At 41.1% G+C, this 23,962-nt stretch overlaps 1 protein-coding gene across 1 annotated transcript in view; it reads left to right on the forward strand.

The window, feature by feature from the left end:
• Positions 1-23,962, forward strand: part of LOC126260833 (F-actin-monooxygenase Mical) — a 556,018-nt gene that overhangs the window by 239,311 nt on the left and 292,745 nt on the right. The window contains exon 4 of the mRNA XM_049958228.1: positions 10,355-10,396. The gene's annotated coding sequence lies outside the window, so the exon portion shown is untranslated. The remainder of the gene's footprint in view (positions 1-10,354; positions 10,397-23,962) is intronic.

Consider the following 23,962-nt stretch of genomic DNA (forward strand, 5'->3'; position numbering starts at 1 on the left):
GTTGTGAGCCGACAACCTTTGCCCGCATTTCCCGTTTCTTCGTTATCCTCGCTGTGTCCATAAGTATGGAGCTCTCGGCGACCGCCTCATTAGGCAAAATGTAAGTGCGACTATAGACAGAGGCAAATAATTTTATTTCTGATCGTGCTGCTCGTTATTCCATTCCGCAGCATGTCGGGAATGTGTACTGTATCGTTACTGAGACAACTGCTAATTTGGTAGAGGTTGTGATTTGATCTGTGGTAGATAATTAAAGCGGCCTGTCTAAGTCGCACAGACTTCCAGGCAGAAAGGCCGATGGCTCGTGCGGCGTAGTGTTGGCACGCCGCGTTATCATTAATCATGCAGGCCTGTCCCCCATCTCTGCTCGAACATTGGGCGGCGTCGCGAGCCTTTGGTATGAAAAGAAGTTTAATTGGCACAGGAGGTTCTTAGTTTGCGGAAGGTCTCAGCCCGCCGACGCGTGGCTGGAAGTACGGAGTGCAGGTAGTGTAGTGTGATGTGTGCGTGCAGGCGGCCCTCGTGGCGGCGTCCTGTGTGGGCAGCAGGGCCTCATTAGCAGCAGGCGTGGCGCCCTCGAGAGCGTGCCGGCGCCCCGCGGGCCCGCGGCTCGCCCACCAGCACAGCTTTGCCCAGCCACTGCGCATTTTCTTTTACTTTCGCTCGCATTTATAACAACGGTATCCGACAGTCTCTGGAACGAAACAGTGGCTGTTAAAGAAATACACTTACCGTTCTACAACTACATGGGGTCTCCCATATACAGGGTTATTACAAATGATTGAAGCGATTTCACAGCTCTACAATAACTTTATTATTTGAGATATTTTCACAAAGCTTTGCACACACATACAAAAACTCAGTTTTTTTAGGCATTCACAAATGTTCGATATGTGCCCCTATAGTGATTCGGCAGACATCAAGCCGATAATCAAGTTCCTCCCACACTCGGCGCAGCATATCCCCATCAATGAGTTCGAAAGCATCGTTGATGCGAGCTCGCAGTTCTGGCACGTTTCTTGGTAGAGGAGGTTTAAACACTGAATCTTTCACATAACCCCACAGAAAGAAATCGCATGGGGTTAAGTCGGGAGAGCGTGAAGGCCATGACACGAATTGCTGATCATGATCTCCACCACGACCGATCCATCGGTTTTCCAATCTCCTGTTTAAGAAATGCCGAACATCATGATGGAAGTGCGGTGGAGCACCATCCTGCTGAAAGATGAAGTCGGCGCTGTCGGTCTCCAGTTGTGGCATGAGCCAATTTTCCAGCATGTCCAGATACAAGTGTCCTGTAACGTTTTTTTCGCAGAAGAAAACGGGGCCGTAAACTTTAAACCGTGAGATTGCAAAAAACACGTTAACTTCTGGCGAATTGCGAATTTGCTGCACGAATGCGTGAGGATTCTCTACCGCCCAGATTCGCACATTGTGTCTGTTCACTTCACCATTAAGAAAAAATGTTGCTTCATAACTGAAAACAAGTTTCGCACTGAACGCTTCCTCTTCCATGAGCTGTTGCAACCGCGCTGAAAATTCAAAGCGTTTGACTTTGTCATCGGGTGCCAGGGCTTGAAGCAATTGTAAACGGTAAGGCTTCTGCTTTAGCCTTTTCCGTAAGATTTTCCAAACCGTCGGCTCTGGTACGTTTAGCTCCCTGCTTGCTTTATTCGTCGACTTCCGCGGGCTACGCGTGAAACTTGCCCGCACGCGTTCAACCGTTTCTTCGCTCACTGCAGGCCGACCCGTTGATTTCCCCTTAGAGAGGCATCCAGAAGCTTTAAACTGCGCATACCATCGCCGAATGGAGTTAGCAGTTGGTGGACCATTGTTGAATTTCGTCCTGTCGTTGCACTGTTATGACTGACTGATGTGAGTGCATTTCAAGCACGACATACGCTTTCTCGGCTCCTGTCGCCATTTTGTCTCACTGCGCTCTCGAGCGCTCTGGCGGCAGAAACCTGAAGTGCGGCTTCAGCCGAACAAAACTTTATGAGTTTTTCTACGTATCTGTAGTGTGTCGTGACCATATGTCAATGAATGGAGCTACAGTGAATTTTTGAAATCGCTTCAATCATTTGTAATAGCCCTGTATTTTGACCACCAGAAATAAGGATCTGTCCAGAACCAGAATAAAAAATACACTGACGGAAAAAATCCGCAACACCAAAAAATGATTAAAGTAGAGGAATTAAATTTTGGACTTAAATTGGTCTGGGTAACATATTTAAGTGATTGACATAGCAAGGTCACAAGTTAATGTAAACGTGAGATAAGCTGTTGCAAATGTCAAATGCTGGTGCATTAATAACTGGCGTAGCTGCCAGAACATTGAATGCAAGCACGAAGACGTGTATGTCTTATGTTGTGCAGGCGCCGGATGTCAGTTCCTGGGATGGGGTTCCGTGCTTGTTACACTTGGTCGGTTAATAAAGGGACGGCCAGTGCTGTTTGTGGCTGACGCTGGAGTTGTCCTCCGATGACGTCGCATATGTGTTCGACTCTTGACAGATGTGTTGATCGAGCAGACCAAAGCAACATGTCGACACCCTGTAGAGCACGTTGGGTTAAAAACCCCTGGAACGCTGTTCGTGAATGGCAGGCTGCCGTACATATTTGCAGCCAGGATGCGTGTGATAACCACGAGAGTGCTCTTACACTCATACGAAATCGTACCCCAGACCATTCCAGGCGTAGCTCCAGTGTGTATAGCACGATCATCACTTTCATCGAAGCTGAACCAGCTTTCACCAGAAAACACAGTGGACATCCACTTTGCCCTCCAATGCGCGCTCTGTTGAAACTATTGAAGTTGTAAATGGCGATGGTTTGGGGCAGTGGGATGCACAGTATAGGGTGTCTGGCTCGGAGCTGACCTTGAAGTAACAGATTTGTAACAGTTCGCTGTGTCACTGTGTGCCAACTGCTCCTCAAATTGCTGCTGCAGGTGAAGTTCAAAGCGCCAGAGCCACACACCGAACACAGTGGTTTTCCCTCTGGCAACCGTACATTCTAGTGACCACCGCTGCCAGCAGTCACGTACAGTGGCTACATTCCTGCCAAGCCTTACAATATGGCAGAAGGAAAATCCAGCTTCTCGTAGCCGGCCTTTGTGGCCGAGCGGTTCTAGGCGCTTCAGTTCGTAATCGCGTGACCGCTACGTCGCAGGTTCGAATCCTGCCTCGGGCATGGATCTGTGTGATGTCCTTCGGTTAGTTAGGTTTAAGTAGTTCTAAGTCTAGGGGACTGATGACCTCATATGTTAAGTCCCATAGTGTTCAGACCCATTTGAACCAACTTGTCGTAGCCTTGATACACGAACTTATTAAAACTCTGGGTGGTGTTGATAACGGCGTCTTTATCGCCTTAAAGGCATTCTTGACTGACATCATCTCACCACATCCAATCTCAAAGGTACCTAACCCTGTAAGACCGTTACAGCTTGGCATTTAAAGCAAACCTGATTTGCATCCTCATAGTGGCGCTACCAGCGTCACTCTTAAGCGACTGACGCGAGATCTGTATAGACATTTATCTTTCGTATGTAGAAACAGGCCTGCTAACTTTCGTTTATGTCGCACAGCTCCTTCTTGGTGTTGAGATTATTTTCCGTCAATATACAAATGGCGTTTAAAAAGTTTTGCACTGTCGTCTCTAATTTTTTTTATTTTTTGCAGGAGGAGAATGAATTTTTTTGTGAACATACTTGGAACATAAAGCTATACATTGAGCCTACTCAATGTAGCCTCCATCACCTGTAACGCATCTGGCCCAACGTTCTTTTCATGATGTAAATGCACTTTGGTAAAATTCTGGGGATTGACTTTTAACCATCGCTTGACACAGGAAACAAGGTCTTTCTCACTATCAAATCCTTTGCCGCGCAGGTGGCCCTTCAGACGGCCAAGAGGTAAAAATCAGACGGAGCCAAGTCCAGACTGTAGGAAGGATGAGGAACAATTTTCCAACCCATTTTCCTGATTTTCTCCTGCGTCATAAGGGTTGTATGGGGTTTGGCATTGTCATGGTGTAGTCTGATGAGCTGACCCTGAAGCTGTGGTCTGTGGGTCTTGATGGCATGTCGCAGCTTGTCCAGTGACAAACAGTAACGGTCCCGGTTAATTGTGGAGCCAGGTTTCAAAAAGTCATTGAAAAGGACACTACACTGATCCCAGAAGGAGGCTATCGCCTTTCGACCTGCTGTTCGTGAGTCTTGGTTTCTTCTTCCGAGGGAACCCGGATGACACCACTCCATGGATTGGGTTTTGCTCTCAGGTTCAGACACAAACAACCATGTTTCATCCTGGGTAATGACGCCGTCAAAAGACTTGTTTCCACTCTTCAGTAAAGGTCTTCATGAGACCCTCGCACCCATTTTTCCTCGTCGTTTTCATTTCTCTTGTCACTAATCTAGGCACCCAACGTGCACAGATTTTTCTGTACCCTAGTGACTGTACCAGTGATACCACACTACCCAATGACAAACGAGTCATTTCAGCAAGCTGTCTTGTCGTCGCACATCTGTCATTTTGGATGATTTGTTCAATGGTCTCCTTATTCACATCACTCACTGCCGTCGATAGTCTAACGCATCGTGGATTGTCCAGTAGAGAGAAATCACCTTCTTTAAACATCTGCAACCACTGCTGGATACTGCTGCGATCCACTGTATCCTCCCCATAAACAGGAAGCAACTTCCTGTGAACCGATGTGGCAGAGTCATCGCCAATCTTATAGCTAAATGTTCTAAGTATGTTCACAAAACATTTCATTCTCCTCCTGCAAAAAATAAAAAGAAATTAGAGATGACCGTGCAAAACTTTTTGAACGCCTTTTGTGTATCAAGCAGATGTTGTTGAGCTACCATGAGACATTAACCAGGATGATTGACTTTCTTGTAACTGTGTTCGTTACGATGATACGAACAGCAGTTCACATTCCCTTTTAAATCAATTTTTTTTATTTGGTAATCCACTTCATCTTCTCGAGAATTATTCAAAAAGGTGTCACAGTGAACCATTCTAGTAGTAGCAGTAGTAGATTTTGTTGCTCCAGACGATAATTCGAATCATGCGTAGCTTTAACCAACAAGGGGAGGCTACGACATTCGAATCACGGATTCGCTTCAAACTTTGTACACTTCTACTAGTCTATTAGGACATCATATGTGGACGCAGTGAGGCGTATTACTTGGCCTGTTTCGAGAAAATCGAATTAGAAATGTTTATGGGTCAGTCATATACCGATGCTCAGCGACCCTGAACACGAGCTGGCGGATTTTTTTTTTTAAATCGCTGTATCGAGTCCCGTTCAGTTTTTTAATTTGTATTTTTCCAAAATTTTAAATCTGAAAAGTAATTGATGAATTTGTTTTTGTATTTGCTTGAACTTTTATTGAATTTCCTTTGTTATTTGGCTTTTTCCGAATTGTTATTAGTGCAACAAATATTACGCAACTTTTATTTCTATAGGTAAGTTAAAAACTTTAACAAGCGCATTCAAAATTGTTCATATTAGATTGACAACGAACGAGAGATTGTTTCTCGTGAAGATGGTATTAAAATACAATCAATAGTACATCGCCAGGCTTCGGTATAGATATTCACGGAAATGTTGCGTTACGTGTGGTTGCATCCAGATTGTTGGAAGAGATAGAGAGATTTTTCAAAATGTTGCGAGCTTTGTGTTTCCTTAGAAACTCTGAAGATTCCTTGTGTGTACTGGAAAACTGCATCCTTTCGATGTAGTAGATAACGTTTTAATTTATGTTTTTCCCCGTCTGTATGAAAAATATCGTGTTCCAACTTGGAGTGTCGAAAACTCGTCCGACGATTAACCGTATATTACCCTCATATTTTCGAAAATTGTAATTCATTGTATTCTCGAATAAAGTTATTTGCACCTTTATTTATCGAAGTTTGACTTGTGCTTTCCAAGCCGTTCCTCGTCCTTGAAACCTGTGTTTGCAGACGGAAGCGTCCAGATGCAAAGGCAGTTCTATAAAAATTAGCAAACAACTCTAAATTCAATAAAATTTCATGCCCATACACGTGTCTTTTCAGTATATTACTTTCCAAATGTAGTATGTATAAATAATGTAACTAATACTGAAAAATTTACATTTAAAAAAAGCAATACATAACCAAAAAAATGGCTGAGCACTAAGGGACTTAACTTCTGAGGTCATCAGTCCCCTAGAACTTAGAACTACTTAAACCCAACTAACCTAAGGACACAACACACATCCATGCCCGAGGCAGGATTCGAACCTGCGACCGTAGCGGTATCGCGGTTCCGGACTGAAGCGCCTAGAACCGCTCGACCACCACGGCCGGCAATAAATAAATAACCAAACATCACCCATTGGGATATTTTGTGATCTCTCAAAGGCTTTTAATTGTGTGAATCATGAAGTTCTTCTAGACAAGCTTAAACATTGTGGTATGAGTGGGACAGTGCACAAATGGTTTAATTCATACTTAACTGGAAGAATGCAGAAGGTTGAAATTAACAGTACAGATGCTGTCCCACAAGGCTCAGTCTTGGGTGTCTTATTGTTCTTAATATATATTAATGACTTGCCACTCTATATTCATGAAGATGCAAAGTTAGTTCTTTTTGCTGATGATAAAAGTATAGTAATCACACCCAAGAAGCAAGAATCAGCTGAGGAAATTGCAAATAATGTCTCTCAGAAAATTATTAAGTGGTTCTCTGCAAATGGACTCTCACTAAATTTTGTGAAAACACAGTTTATACAATTCTGTACAGTAAATGGCATAACACCATTGATAAATATAGACTATGAACGGAAGTCTGTTGTTAAGGTAGAATACTCAAAATTTCTGGATGTGTGCATTGATAAGAAATTGAATTGGAAGAAATACACCGATGATCTGCTGAAACGGTTAGGTTCGGCTACTTATGCTATTAGGCTTATTGCAAATTTTGGTGATAAACATACCAGTAAATTAGCCTACTATGCCTATTTTCATTCACTGCTTTGATATGGCATCTTATTTTGGGGCAATTCGTCATTAAGAGAGAGAGTATTCATTGTACAAAAGCGTGTAATCAGAATAATAGCTGGGAGCCCACCCAAGATCACCTTGCAGACATTTATTTAAGGAACTTGGGATATTCATAGTACCTTCGCAATACATATATTCACTTATGAAATTTGTCATTAATAACCAATCCCAATTCAAAAATAACAGCGAAGTGCATAGCTATAACACTAGGAGAAAGGATGGTATTCACTATTCTGGATTAAATCTCACTTTGGCACTGAAAGGGGTGAATTATGCTGCCACAAAAATCTTTGGTCATTTGCCAAATAGTATCAAAAGTCTGACAGATAGCCAACCAACATTTAAAAGCAAATTAAAAGAATTTCTGAATTACAAATCCTACTCAATAGATGAATTCTTAGATATGAAGTAGTAACAGTAAAAAAATAATTAATTAATTTGTGTAAAGAAAACTTATTTTAAAGTGACACGTTCCGCATCATTACGAAATGTCGTATTCATGATCTATGGAACAAGGATTAATGTATGTATGTATGTATGTATGTATGTATGCACCATCGGTACTCGATCCAGCAATTACTGAGCTTGATTGCTAACCACATGGCCCCGATATCTCGTGCTCTGGCTCGCAACGCAGTGGTACATCAACGACGCCTAAAACTTCTCTTGCGATTCTCTCGAAGTCGTATAAGTCCTACTAGACTACTAAAAGTGTAGAAACTTTCAAGTAAATCCGTGATCCGAACGTCGCGGCCTACCCTTGTAAGAATGAAAAGTAGCTACAGTTATGGTTAATGCAAGAAATGGAGGTTCATCTCGTTTGGGACGGGAGAGCGATGAACTGTCAGCAAAGATATGACTAAGAGGAACCGCACGTAATAATTGATACCAACAGTACGAGCATAAATACAGGATATTTTGTTATTATGTAGGCAAGAATTATTTCCAGAACGATTTTAATCCGATACTGTCCATTATAATTAACAAGAGAATTACGTGCAAATATTGTGCGAAATAGAAGTTGTGCACCAGCTAATCAGGAAAGACATTGTTGGCGCTCATTCTCTCATTTGCGAAGGTAATATACTACGGTTCCATCATTCGTATTTAGTGTGTAATGTTTATTACAGAACTATTTTGTTAGATACCATTGTGGCATCTCAACTGTTTCTAGCAAAGTATAACAGTTCTTAACTTCATCGATACCAATATCAAAAGAGTGTGGGTGTGGAAATAGAAAATACGGCATTCTAGTTCATTGAGAGCACTGCAAGTTGAAAAAGCCGTGATGTGTTCCTTTATAATTAAATTATGAAATGTGAGTACATTTATCACAAGAAACCATTTTTAAGTTACCACTTAGAAGAAACAAATTCGCATGCCACACAGGTTGCGCTCCCATAAAGTTGTCGCTTGGAGAACTACGATACTCCTTTAGCGCTCACAGTTTTGCCTCCACTATATGTGCTGGTTAAATTTCCCACAGTTCTCATTTGCATCAAAGCCAACATTTGAAGGATCAAATCTCATACATGTTGAAGAAGGATAATTCCAGCCTTCGAAATTATCTTCCGTTTCATTGCCTCATTATGACGTGGTTAAGAAGACTGTAATTCTTAGAGGTATGCATACATGTCAGTCTGTCAGTGCAAATAAACATAATTATGCATACCGTTGCAGACATTATTACATTTTGAGTTCAACAAATAATGTGCGATACAGAATGAGCGATATATTACAAAGCAGAAGTCTGACACCCACAAATGTCACGGAAAACAAAACAAAAATATTAATTTCGACCTGCATTTGTATACATTTTGTATTCTGAAATGGATTCAGCTCTACATGCTTCGCATTATGATACCAATTTTTAGGATCTTCGCCATTTTTGTGGTTGCGGGACAGTAGTGTTTATCGCAGACGCTTATTTAATAATTGACATAGGCCTCTGCTACTGATCTTTATTGATTTATATTCTAAAATATACAGCTTTGTGAACTGGCGTATTATTTATATGAATAACCATTTTGGAGAGTACGATGAATGAACTCTGGTTTTGCTTCTTTGTGTTTAATTTTCGTTGCTCCCGAACTTCCTTCGAGCTCTAATTTTCGTTGCTCCCGAACTTCCTTCGAGCTCCAAGCCATTTGCAGATTTCTTTCTTCCGTTAAATCCTGCCTATTTTTCTCTAAAATGTGTTCGATTATGCTTTAGGTTCCAGTATTTTCCTCAGAATTCTACTTTCAAATTTTTCCAGTTTCTCAAGAGCCCCAAATCTTGTTTGTTAAAGTGTTTCTGCTGCGTATAACGATTCAGGCCGTACCAGTTTTTGATGGTATCATAGTTTTGTGTTCGAAGGCAAAGGTTTTTTGTTGTATGTTTTTTGTAGTATGTTTTTTGTAGTATGGAATGCCTTTCCATTTTATGTGCTGTATTTTCTATTGTTATCTTTTCTTGTATATTGCTCATTATCCATTCTGCAGTTTGTTCCAGTTATTGTGTTGTGAATTTTTAGATTTGGTGGGACACCATTGATATTTGTCATGAAGTGTGTTTTTTCAAATGATAATTTTTGTCTTATTTTGCCTCCTTGTTTCTGTAGTTTTGTGATATTTGGATCCGTCCAATGAATCAGTAACTGATGCCATATCATCTGCAAAAGCTAGGCAACCTATAGTGATTTTATTTCGGTTTATTCCTAGTTGAACACCCTAAGTATTGACAGATTTTCTCCATTCTCTCATTGTTTTATCTAATGCACAGTTAAAAAGTGTTACAAATCATGTCCCTTTATTACTCCTGGTTTTATTTACTAATTTCTTTTTGATGTTGTGTCTGTTAAAGTTTCTGCTGTTTTATTGTGGAATCCGAATTCCTCTATGATGTACAAAAGTTGTCACGTATTTCAAGTTCTTGATTTTCCTCATTTCTGTTATCTTTTTTGGTTCAGTATTTGCCCTGCACAAGACCTCCCATTTCTAAATCGTGCTTGATACTCCCCTAGTCGTGGGTCGATTATTCTTTCAGCTGTCTTCAAAAGTGCCATATACAAGTTGTTATACCTCACCAGCAAGAGGGAGATTCCTCTGTAATTGTTACGAACTATTTTCTTTCCTTTCTTAAATATTATATCTACTAACTCCGCTGCTCATTCTAATGTAAGCTTTGTGTTGTCCAAATTTAATTAATGATTTTTGCTAGAATAATGTAGTCACCGTAGTGTTGCATATTTTTGTGTGTCATGCGAATTTATGTTCAAAACAATATAACTTTTCCAAAATTTGAAACTTACTTTAAAATTCTTTTTTGTCTGTTAACAGACCGAGTAACCTGCCGGCCGACATAGTTCGCTGATGTACCCGGTAAGAAAGTGATTCAGTTGTATAACTTCCGCTATTTCCCATGTCAGTTGAGTTGATGTCTACGACAGCTGTAATACGCTGTTATCAGAAGCCGCTTTATTCAAAGAGAACAAATGATTGATCTTAGCTTAGACTGATAAGTGTGTAGTGTAGTACGATTAGACACCATATCGGAAGCTTCATCGCCCGCGGTGTATGTGTTAGGCGCTGTCAGTGTATTAGAAAGAGGACGCAGTAAATGCATAGGCTAAGTATCAAATGCTTTAATTGCTTGCGTATTTAAAATTTGGATGGAGGTGGTTCATCCAGTGATGTATATAGCGAAGAAATTTCAATATTTGCGATGCTCTACTATGACGATGTGTCTGTCATACAGAATACTGTACAGTAACTGTTGTATGCAGTTTCTATTTAAAACATAAAAACACCAGAAAATTATTTGAAAAACTCTGATGAGAAAACAGATGTTTTGGAATTATATGGGAAGAGGGTTGTACGAACATAATTAAATTTTATAAATCGTATTTTTTTACTTACTTGTAAGTCTATAACTCTATGATGTGAACATATTTGGTTAAAAGCATGTGAGGAAGCACATGCGCCTTCCCCCTCTCCCTCACTCTGTCCATCGCGATCGCAAATTCAAGCAGTCCGCAAGAGATGGTGTCGCCAAACGTGTTCTTCGTTTGATTTCCTAAAAGAGAGCGGTACAAAAATTGGACATTGGACGGTAGTAAGCGAATACGAGCCAAAGGCTGAGAGCAGACTCATACGGTGTCATCTTCGCTATGAGAACAACTGACTAAATGCATCTGGCGAGCCGCTTGAATTCGTGGGCGCAACGGCCTGATTGGCTAACTACAGTACTAATGAACTCTAAAACGGCGTACCGTATCGAACTTTTTAAAATTATTTCTCTGCACATCCTACCTTGCAACATCTTTAAAAGCTTCTCAGACAGTAAGTGACTACCCTGTATATTTAAACTACGAGGATTGAATGAAAAGTAATGCCTCCATCTTCGTTAACTAGGTTTGGACGGGAATATTTTAATAAATCAAACGCAGAAATATTCCTTAGAATGTGATCTTTAACTACCAATATTCACTTTTCCACATAATCGCCAGCCAATTGGATACATTTCTGGCAACGATGAACAAGTTTTCTGAAGCCGCCACGGAAGAAGTCGCCACTCTGTGTCCGCTACCACACTCTCACAGTTCTCTCAGCGCCTTCATCAGAAGCATAATGATGTCCCCGGAGATCGTCTTTCATTGTCGGGAACTTGCAATTTCTCCCTGAGTGATACGACGATCGTTCTGAATCAATCTGTCAACATTCCGCTTGTGAAACTCGGTGGTTGCTGTCACGCAGGTCAGATGTTCCCGCCTCAACATCTTTAAACTTACTACTCGCCCAACGATGCACAATAATCACATCAACACAGTCGCCATAAACTGCTTTCATTCTCTGATGAATCTCCTTTGGGGGCGACACCTTCTGCTGTCAAGAATTCAATGACTGCACGTTGCTTAAATCGCATTGACCGACCGTCTGCGCAGTTTTCCATACTTCACACTGTAACAACACAACCGTTCAATGCTAAGTCTTCCCGCCAACTGGAGCTGTAGAGAAGAGGCTAGGAAACAAACCAGTACCTGCCGCATGCCACTGCTGCCAACTGTTCAAGAGTTAAGAAGGTGGAGGTATCACTTTTCAGTCAACCATCGTACAAGCAGTACCTAAGAGTCGTACTACAGAAGTGATTGAGGAGGGAGAAGAGTAAATGGAGCGAGGAAGGAAGGGATACGTGAACAAGCGTCCTTACAGATGATAATGATAATACCAATAATAATAATAATAATAATAATAATAATTAACGTCTGAGAAAGTAAAGAAATAATAATAATAACCATAAGAACCATTATAACAGATAAAACAACACCACATAACAAACCTGACATCATACTCACCAATAAAAAGAAGAATTAACACAACTAATCGAAATATCCATACCCAATACAACAAATATACAAAAGAAAACAGGAGAAAAAATTGAAAAATACATCCAACTGGCTGAGGAAGTCAAGGACATGTGGCATCAGGATAAAGTTGACATTATACCAATTATACTATCAACTACAGGAGTCATACCACACAATATCCACCAGTACATCAATGCAATACAGCTACATCCAAACTTATATATACAACTACAGAAATCTGTAATTATTGATACATGTTCAATTACCCGAAAGTTCCTAAATGCAATATAACATATACCGTACAGTTAAAAGGAAGTGACGCTTGATCAAGGTCCGCGTCACTTTCCATTTTTAACCAGACTTAACGTCTGAGAAAGTAAAGAAATAATAATAATAACATATATTAAAGAAGAACTAAAAAAAATATAGACAAAGACTAACAAAAATACTGAAAACAGAATTGACAGCAAGAAACAAGACAAAAGCTATAAATACCTATGCTATACCAATATTGACCTACTCATTTGGAGTAGTGAAATGGAGTAACACAGACCTAGAAATACTCAATACACTTACACGATCACAATGCCATAAATATAGAATACATCACATACGTTCGACAACAGAAGTATTCACATTAAGCAGAAAGGAAGGAGGAAGGGGATTTATCAACATAAAAAACCTACATTATGGACAGGTAGACAATTTAAGAAAATTCTTTATAGAACGAGCAGAAACTAGCAAAATACACAAAGCAATCACTCATATAAATATATCGGCTACACCATTGCATTTTCATAACCACTTCTACAACCCTTTAGATCACATAACATCAACAGATACGAAGAAAGTAAATTGGAAAAAGAAAACACTACATGGCAAGCACCCGTACCATCTAACACAGCCACACATCGATCAAGACGCATCCCACACATGGCTAAGAAAAGGCAATATATACAGTGAGACGGAAGGATTCATGATTGCAATACAGGATCAAACAATAAACACCAGGTATTACAGCAAGCAGATTATTAAAGATCCCAATACCACAACAGATAAATGCAGACTTTGCAAACAACAAATAGAAACAGTAGATCACATCACAAGCGGATGTACAATACTAGCAAATACAGAATACACCAGAAGACATGACAGTGTAGCAAAAATAATACATCAACAACTTACCATACAACATAAACTAATAAAACAACACGTTCCCACATACAAGTATGCACCACAAAATGTACTGGAGAATGATGAATACAAATTATACTGGAACAGAACCATTATAACAGATAAATCATCACCACATAACAAACCTGACATCATACTCACCAATAAAAAGAAGAAATTAACACAACTAATCGAAATATACAAAAGAAAACAGGAGGAAAAATTGAAAAATACATCCAACTGGCTGAGGAAGTCAAAGACATGTGACATCAGGATAAAGTTGACATCATACCAATTATACTATCAACTAAAGGGAGTCATACCACACAATATCCACCAGTACATCAACGCAATACTGCTACATCCAAACGTATATATACAACTACAGAAATCTGTAATTATTGATACATGTTCAATTACCCGAAAGTTCCTAAATGCAGTGTAACATATACCGTACAGTTAAAAGGAAGTCACGCTTTATCAAGGTCCGCGTCACTTTCCATTTTTCAAATGGCTGAGCACTATGGGACTCAACTGCTGAGGTCATTAGTCCCCTAGAACTTAGAACTAGTTAAACCTAACTAACCTAAGGACATCACAAACATCCATGCCCGAGGCAGGATTCGAACCTGCGACCGTAGCGGTCTTGCGGTTCCAGACTGCAGCGCCTTTAACCGCACGGCCACTTCGGCCGGCTTTCCATTTTTAACCAGACATAACGTCTGAGACAAGTAAGAAAAATAATAATAAAATAGCCTTCATCATGTGGGCTTCCGTGAATACGAGGACAGGGCGAAATGTTACAAGAAAAACTGAGATGCGATGGGGTATGTGAGTCATGCATAATTTAAAGACTAATAATCTTCCTATAAACAGATAAAGCAAGACGTATAGCATGTAAAACAGCGAAGAAACTGCTGTAATGCAGGAAAGAATAAGCGGACTCAGATAAGCGGAGAACAACAGATGCGTGAGGAGCTTCTATGGTGTGAATGCTTCCAGAAACTCGCTTGGGTAAGAGAAATGTTGCGGAAGGAAAGCACCATTCATCGTCCGTCTTGTAGAAAACTATTGTCGGATTTCCAAAGATCGTTCTTGAAACCAGTTCGCTATTATTTAGCTGCTATTAACGTGGGAGAGAAAAATGGAAAGGTCCGTAGCCACTATTGAGCGAGTGGCTGGTGTGTAAATTTTTCGTTCAGGCTTTTGTAGATGTGGTTCAGTGTTAGTTATTGCCGTCATGTGCGTGATGTGTCAGATGTTCAGCTTTATAGTGTGAGTGGCTGTGAAGATCATTGGAGCAACGCACCGCACTCCATCACGTGCTACTTTTATTACCACACAGCTGGTTTTGTAAAAACAGCATCTAAACCAGTAAGTAGTGCAACAAATTTTCAACTTTTAAATCACAGCATATGATCCACTAATGATTTTTTATTTCTGATAATTAAAAATTTACGTCTATGACTAGTAAATCTGACCAGCTTCAGACATTCCACAAACTACACTTTTCAACAATCATTCTGCCTCAAGTGTGTGATGTAGAATGGGAATGTACCCTTAGAAACGCGATACAACATAATGTTATATATATAATTTTTTTAGCGTTTATTATGTTACGTTTTATATATTAAAATACAGTGTGTACTTGAAGTCTGAGAACACTATCGATTATTTATTGCACAAGACCCAAACATTGTACAGATATAATATATATGTCATTTTGAAGAGAAGCCCTGAAAGTTTTTTTCATGTATACCGCCACCGCGTAGTTTAGTAATTTGCCAATAGTCAGCGCTAGTTGCAAATATGGCGAGTTCAGGTGCGGGACGAGTTTTCTGTGTGTTGCAGTTCGAAATGGCCTCCCCGATCACCAGATCTCTCTCCGTGTTACACTTTTCTGTGGGGACATATTAAAGGCTTGGCGTATGTACCGCCTCTACCAAGTGATGTAGCAGAGCTCCGGGAGAGAATACGGAAGCGACTGCAGCAGTCGACGATGCCATGCTGGGACGGGTATGGCAAGTATTCGATTACAGTATTGACATCCGCCGGGTCACTGAAGGTTCACATATCGAATGTTTGTAAAAAAAAATCAGAGTTTCTCTTCAGATGTGTAGTTCTTGTGCAATAAATAATTGAAAGTGTTCCCGGGCTTTATGTATACCCTGTATAACAAGTTACGTGTCTGCATACTGGAAAATAGAAATTAAATGTGTGTGTGTGTGTGTGTGTGTGTGTGTGTGTTTTCAGCGTAACCTTGAAGATCGTCGATTTTTTTTGTGTGTGTACCGTAAAGAAGCTTAAAAGCGGTATTACAGCATAACAGCAACAAAACTTCCATAATACTGTGGATAAAAAGGAAACATGGTCTTATAGTTTTATTAATATTTACCAAGTTTTGGAAATAAAATCTTTAATTTATTAATATGTATCTAAAAATGTGACGTGACAGAAAATCTGGTCGCACCTCTGAATGCAGTATCTCTAAATTAGGCAAGTTCAGCCGCGTGCAAAACAGATGCATAAAAAAAAGTTTACGTGTTGAGCAGTGTTACTGATATTGTAGAGGAGTGTTAGACAGCTACCCTCCCATTTTTCTTCACATATTAGGCATCTTGACGTCAGCCATGTACTGCTGAACCGTCCAGCAGGTCTCGCCTCCGTCGCCTGTAAACGTACCAGACAGATGCCGCTGCCCCCCTCCCATGCGCTTGCCTCATTGGTGATTGATCGCTCGATATACACTGACAGCCATCACGATAGGACAACGCTGTATTTTATTTCTGCTCGGCTGAACAATGTTGGCGGGTGTGAAAGCGGTCTTTGATTTGCTCAGTGGCAGAAATACTAGTGCGGCATGATTTGAGAAGCCAGCGTGTAGATAGAAATGTGGGTCTTTCTTTCAGCAGGCAATAAAAGTCATAGAGGCGAATGGAATGTGATAAGCTGTGTACACGTTGCTTCCACATCTCCAGCAGCACACAAAGCTGTCGTGTTGAAGAGACGCAGTGGCACTTAATTGGATACCACAGCAAATAGCGAAAAATGTAATGGTTGCTGAAGTGGGGAAGCTAGTGTCTTTAGCTGCGCTATCTTCAGCAGTGCTTCGAAGTGCTCCGTGCAGAACTAGGCTGCGTCCTAGTGCAGACTGATACATGTGCCTTCGTCCGAAGTTGGCCCAAAATATCATAGTCAGGAGCACGACGCGCAGCTGTCAGAGGAAAATGGTCTAAAAAGAATAAAATTACATTTTCGAATTTCTCTTCAATCTTTTGTTTTTTCCACCAGTTAACACAGCCACACATCGACAAAGTGACTGATTTGCTGTTGTTTGTATTTCTCATTACCCACGCGTATAATAGACTGTTTTAAGAAAGTTAATTTGGGCTAATGTTTCTTGTAGTGATCATTGTAAAGATCCATTCGAAGACACATTGTGGTAGGATTGCTGTGCTCCTTGGTTCAATATGGTTTTAAATGTTTAACTTTCTCAAAATTCTTAGCATAATGTAATTTTTCCCAGAATTTTAAGAACAAGTGCCCAATATTTGAGTTGCAAACTTTCCTTGTGCTCTGAATGCGAGCATATTAGAATAGGACTAACCGTGAGTGCTATGAAATAAACAAATAACAGTATGCATTCGTTGATCTGATGGAATTACATTTTCCTGGAGACATATGAGTCTTATCTTCGATAAAATAGAATTCAAATTTGTGCCATGTCGAGGCTCTCCGACATTGGAATAGCATCCGAACTTTGTACATAGTGGCAAAGTGCTGCCCGTATCTCAGGCGTAGGTGATCTATTGATCTCATGGAATTGCATTTTCCTGGAGACATACGTATCTCGATATTTTTAGAATGGGAAAGTGTGCTGAAGATGTGAATTAAAGATTGTGTTAGGGAGGGAATTGGACTAAGGTTGTCCGCGCAGATGTGGTAGTCACAGTGCTACAGTGGTGTGGAGTAATGATGAGCACATTTGCCTAGTAAGTAAGAGGCCGAGGTTCAAGTCCCGGCCCTGGCACAAATTTTAATTCATTGCTTCAGCTTCTGTCCTGTCCGCATTCAGTTTTAATTGTATTACTACTATGTGTTATATTAACTCGTTAACTTAGCTAATGATTTAATAAGCTACCCGATAAAATATTAGTCAATCCCTTTAAAGAGGAAACTGTTCACTCTGGAGTGCTGTAGATAGTGTGCAGCTAGTTTCAGGCGGTCGTTCGTTCATCGTGCAGTGAAGTGTTGCGTATGAAACAGTCGAACTATGGAAGCAGCGTAGTAAGATGGCTCGACATGGAGACGTGACGGAATGGTCGAAAGAAGCTATTATATTTGGACTTGTCCATGATCACACTGTGAATGAATTGCCCGATTCGTTGGTGTATCGACACAGGTGGCCAACGTGTCTACAAGAAATGGTATTCCACTCACAGCCATAAATATCAACTGAATTAAACAAATAACTGTAAGCTTTTGGTTTGAATTTTCTTTCGTTTACCCGTTACAATAACTCATTAAGTAAGCTGATCTGAGTAGTTGTTGTTTGTGGCTCAGTGGCCGAGTGCCTCTTCGGCACTTGCGTGTGAAATTCTGCTAGACAAGCTCAAGTATTGTGGCATGAGTGGGACAGTGCACAAATGGTTTAATTCGTACCTAACTGGAAGAGTGCAGAAAATTGAAATAAGTAGTTCTCGTAACATGCGAAGATCAGCACATTCCTCAAACTGGGGAACTATCAAGAATGGGGTTCCACAAGGGTCAGTCTTGGGTCCTTTGTTGTTCTCATTATATATTAATGACTTGCCATTCTATATTCATGAATAGGCAAAGTTAGTTCTCTTTGCTGATGATACAAGTATAGTAATCACACCCGACAAACAAGAATTAACTGATGAAATTGTCAATACTGTCTTTCAGAAAATTACTAAGTGGTTCCTTGTAAACGGACTCTCACTGAATTTTGATAAGACACAGTACATACAGTTCCGTACAGTGAATGGTATGACGCCATTAATAAATATAGACCTTAATCAGAAGCATATAGCTAAGGTAGAATATTGCAAATTTTTAGGTGTGTCCATTGATGAGAGATTAAATTGGAAGAAACACATTGATGATCTGCTGAAACGTTTTGAGTTCAGCTACTTATGCAATAAGGGTCATTGCAAATTTTGGTGATAAACATCTTAGTAAATTAGCTTACTACGCCTATTTTCACTCATTGCTTTCATATGGCATCATATTTTGGGGTAATTCATCACTGAGGAATAAAGTATTTATTGCACAAAAGCGTGTAATCAGAATAATAGCTGGAGTCCACCCAAGATCATCCTGCAGACATTTATTTAAGGATCTAGGGATATTCACAGTAGCTTCTCAGTATATATACTCTCTTATGAAATTTGTTATTAACAACCAAACCCAATTCAAAAGTAATAGCAGTGTGCATAACTACAATACTAGGAGAAAGGATGATCTTCACTATTCAAGATTAAATCTAACTTTGGCACAGAAAGGGGTGAATTATACTGGCACTAAAGTCTTTGGTCACTTACCAAATAGTATCAAAAGTCTGACAAATAACCAACAAGTATTTAAGAAGAAATTAAAAGAATTTCTGAATGACAACTCCTTCTACTCCATAGAGGAATTTTTAGATATAAATTAAGAAAAAACAAAAAAAATATTTAAAAAAATAAATAAAAAAATTAAAAAAATAAAAAATAAAGAAAAACAAAAAAACACAATAAAATAAAGTTGTTATATTAACTTAAGTATGTTAAATTAACCTAATTATGTCATGTATTGGAAAATTCGACTCGTTCCACATCATTACGAAATATCGTATTCATGATTCATGGAACTAGTATTAATCTAATCTAATCTAATCTACCCCAGTTATCCAACTGAAGGAAAGTTTAACCTACAGTTTAATGTGGAATCCGAACCACATGTCATTCCTGGCGACTGCTCAAATCGTTGAGAGGTTAAGGTTAGATTACAGGGAGACTGAAAATATCTATGAGCCGGCAGGGATTTGGTCCTGCGACCTCTCGCTTTCCAGTTAGGCACTTCACCAATAGACCACCAGGCCCGACAATGAGTTAAGAAAACGGATAGTAAATGTGCAGCGTAAAGACGATTCGAAAAGCAGCAAGCGACTGCTGAAAGTGTCACCGGTGTCCAGAAAATAGTGCGTACAAACTATTTATCTTGCGATGGTATAAACATTTGTGATTCAGTGATTAAGCTACACACTACAGATATCCGTCACTTATCCGTTCTTTCACCTCTAATGTGAAAAATCGCTTGGTGTCCTTAGTCCCGTTTCTGTTGTCTCTCGCCTCTGTAGGCCTCTAGTGTCACGGCCGTTGTTCACAGGTAGGCAACCATCGTAACGCGCAAGTGTTGCAGGTAGTGTGACGGAAGGCATTGTACGACTACTGACGCCTCCACCATGTCTGCGCAAGTCGGTCAGCTAATTCCAGGACTAATAAATACGCTCTGCTTACGAGCTCAAGTATTTTTGCGCGCGCTCCAATTGAGTAAACACTCGCAAATCCGCAGTGGCTTCAAGGTTGGCCGCGGGCTGTTTTTAACGAGTGCCGAGTTACCACTTGTGAGATTGCAGTCTTCACACCACTGCCGCCGTGCCAGATGCTTCTTGAGACGCCCTACGTTTAAGACAGTATTGTCAGGTACTGCAGCGAATGCACTGCGATTTCTTGGAGAACTTAGTTTCGCTGGATTTAACATCTTTTTAAAATACTGTAACGTTATTTCGCATGAGTAGGAAGATGACGATACTAATAACCGCAAAGTACTGTTTTTCATTCTTGATAGAAAGTAGATGAAAATTACTTTTAGTGGACATCACGATACTGAACTGAAAATTTAATGATGAAAAGCTTAATGAGAATCCAGTTCCAGCGTTTTACTTCGCCAGTATACATTTAGAAGTTCGGGTTTCATCATCAGAGCTTCATTTTTTACGTAAAGATCTTCATTGCGATGTCAACACACCAGAACCCGCACGAAAGGTTGTCATTTAGTTTTAATTATCACATCGAAATAATAAAGTTGTATAGCTTTTGATTTGTTTTCAGGTACATTTCCGCAGTCCTGGTACACACTAAAATCCCTATGCCAGAGTAGGGATGGCGGTTGTCACTGTAACTACCGGTTTTCGGTTACATCTTTTTCCCAACACCGGATTAACCGAAGTGTTAAAACCTCTCAAAATAACCGGTTTCTAAAATAACCGATTTTCAGATTTTTATTCCTGTTATTTTCTGCAATAAACGTAGAAATGGAACAAAGATTACATACAATCAAAATATTAAATAGGCAAATAAAAGAGAATTTAATCCGTCCACCGTTCGTCACTGCTTTTCATGAAAAGTTATCAACGGTTGAATGCTACAAAAAATCAGCAGTGTTCGCCGACAGATTCTGCGTAATTTTTTTTAAACTCTGCTCAAAAATCATATTTTAATCGAGGATCATACCATTATTTGGATATTGCGAGTAGTTCGTGCTAAATGGTGAACACTGAGGTTGAAGAACTCTTTTTTTTTATTTTAATTGGCCCGTTTTGAAAGGCTAGAGTCAGATAAAGGCATATTATGTTAAACGCAGGCAACAGTTCATCTACTTTCTGTTTTTATTGTAAACTATGAATGAATTCTCATTATATGATGTCGCAAGTTTGTTGTAACTCCTCGTGTTCTTAATCTTTTAAAGCAAATGGGGCATTGTACTTAGATACTGCATTTTGTAAAATACATTCAGATTGTAATACAACTAATGCCCGACGACGACGACGACGACGACGACAACAACAACAACAACAACAACAACGAGAAACCACTATACAGACCAGGTGGTGCAAGCCTCGCACACTGCGTATACAGGCATATCACCCAAAAAGCCACGCCACATGATAACATAAAGTCATTAGCTAGAATATTGTGACCACCGAACTACTATCGATATAAACCCGTCCAAGCGATAGCAGCGTGACCTGGCTACGAATGACCGCTAGACAACGCGCACGGTGCTTTGTAGTATCAGTGAGCGTGCTGTCCCTGTGTAGTATGGGGAAGGTGCGCGATCTGAGTGTGACCCTGGGCAGATTGTGATGGCCTGGAGGCTCCGGAAACTGGGCGACTTGTCGGGTGTTCGAGGAGCACTGTGGTGAGCGTCTTCAACACGTGACGAAACCAAGCTGAAACACATCCTGATGTCGTGTGACTGGGCCGCCAGCCCTCGTTACAGATGTCGGACGCCGTAGGCTGGGCAGACTGGTAAAACAGGACAGGCGGCGAATGTGGGGGAAGTAACGACTTCATTGCTGTGTAGAGCACACGAACATTCCTAACGATGGGCCTCCGCAGCCGACGACTCATGTATGTGCCAATGTTAATACCACGACATTAGCAACTTAGACTGAAATGGGCACGTCACCATCGGCACTGGACGTTGGCGCAGTGGCAGGGCATTGCATGGTCTGATATCCAGACACCTTCTTCATCATGCCTATGAGAGAGCGCGAATTCTTCGTCTTCCAGGGGAACAGCTCCGTGACACCTGTATTGCGGGTCGGGGACAATCTGGCAGCGGCTGCTTTATGATCTGGGGAATTTTCACGTGGTTATCCAGGGGTCAAGTGGAGCTCGTTCAAGACCCCATGACGGCCAAGGAGTATCTTACAGTGGTGTCAGGTTACGTACACCCCTTCATGATGGTAATGTTTCCCGATGGCAGCGGCATTTTTCAGCGAGATAACGCGCCATGTCAGAAGACCAGGATTGCGATGAAGTGGTTTTAGGAACACAGTGGCGAGTTCCAATTTATGTGCTGACTCCCCAACTCGCCAGACCTGAAATCGTCGAAACCATGTGGGATGTGATACTCAACGTGGCGTCAACCCCCTCCACTCCTCCCCGGAATTTACGGGAATTAGGTGACTTCTGCGTGCAGATGTGGTGCCAACTCCCTACAGCAACCTACGAAGGCCCCGTTGCTTCGTTGCCACTACGCGCCGCCACTCTTATCCGTGTCAAAGGTGGACATAACCTGATTTTTTTCGTGTGCAGGTTCGCCAAGAAAATCGAGTGTATCAGATACCAGATCGTGATCTACCAGATATTCGCCATCGCATTCGTGTAGCTATCGCATCTGCAATGCTGCAAAACACTTGCAGAGAGTTGGAATAAAGATTAGTTGTATCTCCACTATGGATGCACATATCGTGATGTATTAGGAGCACGAAGAACATTTTGAGTTACACTATGTGATCAAAAGTATCAGGACACCTGACAGAAAATGACTGGGTACGCCCTCCATCGGTAATGCTGGAATTAAATATGATTTTGGCCCACCCTTAGGCTTGATGACAGCTTCCAGTCTCGTAGGCATACGGTCAATCAGGTGCTGGAAGGTTTCTTGGGGAATGGCAGCCCATTCTTCACGGTGTGCTGCACGGAGGAGAGGTGTCGAAGTCGGTCGGTGAGGCCTGGCACGAAGTCAGCGTTCCAAAACGTCCCAAAGGTCAGGACTCTTTGCAGACCAGTCCATTACAGGGATGTTATTGTCGTGTAACCCCTCCGCCACAGGCCGTACATTATGAATAGGTGATCGATCGTGTTGAAAGATGCAATCACCATCCCCGAATTACTCTTCAACAGTGGCAAGCAAGAAGGTGCTTAAAACATCAGTGTAGGCCTGTGATATGATAGTGCCACGCATAACAACAACGGGGCGCAAGCCCCCACCATGAGAAACAAGAGACCACCCCATAACACCACCGTCTCCTAAATTTACTGTTGGCGCTACACACGCTGACAGATGACGTTCACCAGGCATTCGCCATACCCACGCACTGCCATCGGATCGCCATATTGTGTACCGTGATTCGTCACTCCACACAACGTTTTTCCACTGTTGAATCGTGCAATGTTTACGCTCCTTACATCAAGCGAGGCCTCGTTTGGCATTTACCGGCGTGATGTACGGCTTATGAGCAGCTGCTTGACCATGAAATCCAAGTTTATTCACCTCCCGCCTAACTGTCATAGCACTTGCAGTGGATCCTGATGCAGTTTGGAATTCCTGTGTGATGGTCTGGATAGATGTCCGCCTATTACACATTACGACTCTCTTCAACTGTCGGCGGTCTCTGTCAGTCAACAGACGAGGTTGGCCTGAACGATTTTGTGCTGTACGTGTCCCTTCACGTTTCCACTTCACTGTCACACCGGACATAGTGGACCTAGGGATGCTTAGGAGTGTGTAAATCTCGCGTAGACACGTATGACTCAAGTGACACCCAATCACCTGACCACGTTCGAAGTCAGTGAGTTCCGCGGAGCGCCCCTCACGATGTCTAGCGACTACT

Source organism: Schistocerca nitens, chromosome 5 (assembly GCF_023898315.1).
Source record: "Schistocerca nitens isolate TAMUIC-IGC-003100 chromosome 5, iqSchNite1.1, whole genome shotgun sequence".
Lineage (NCBI taxonomy): Eukaryota > Metazoa > Arthropoda > Insecta > Orthoptera > Acrididae > Schistocerca > Schistocerca nitens.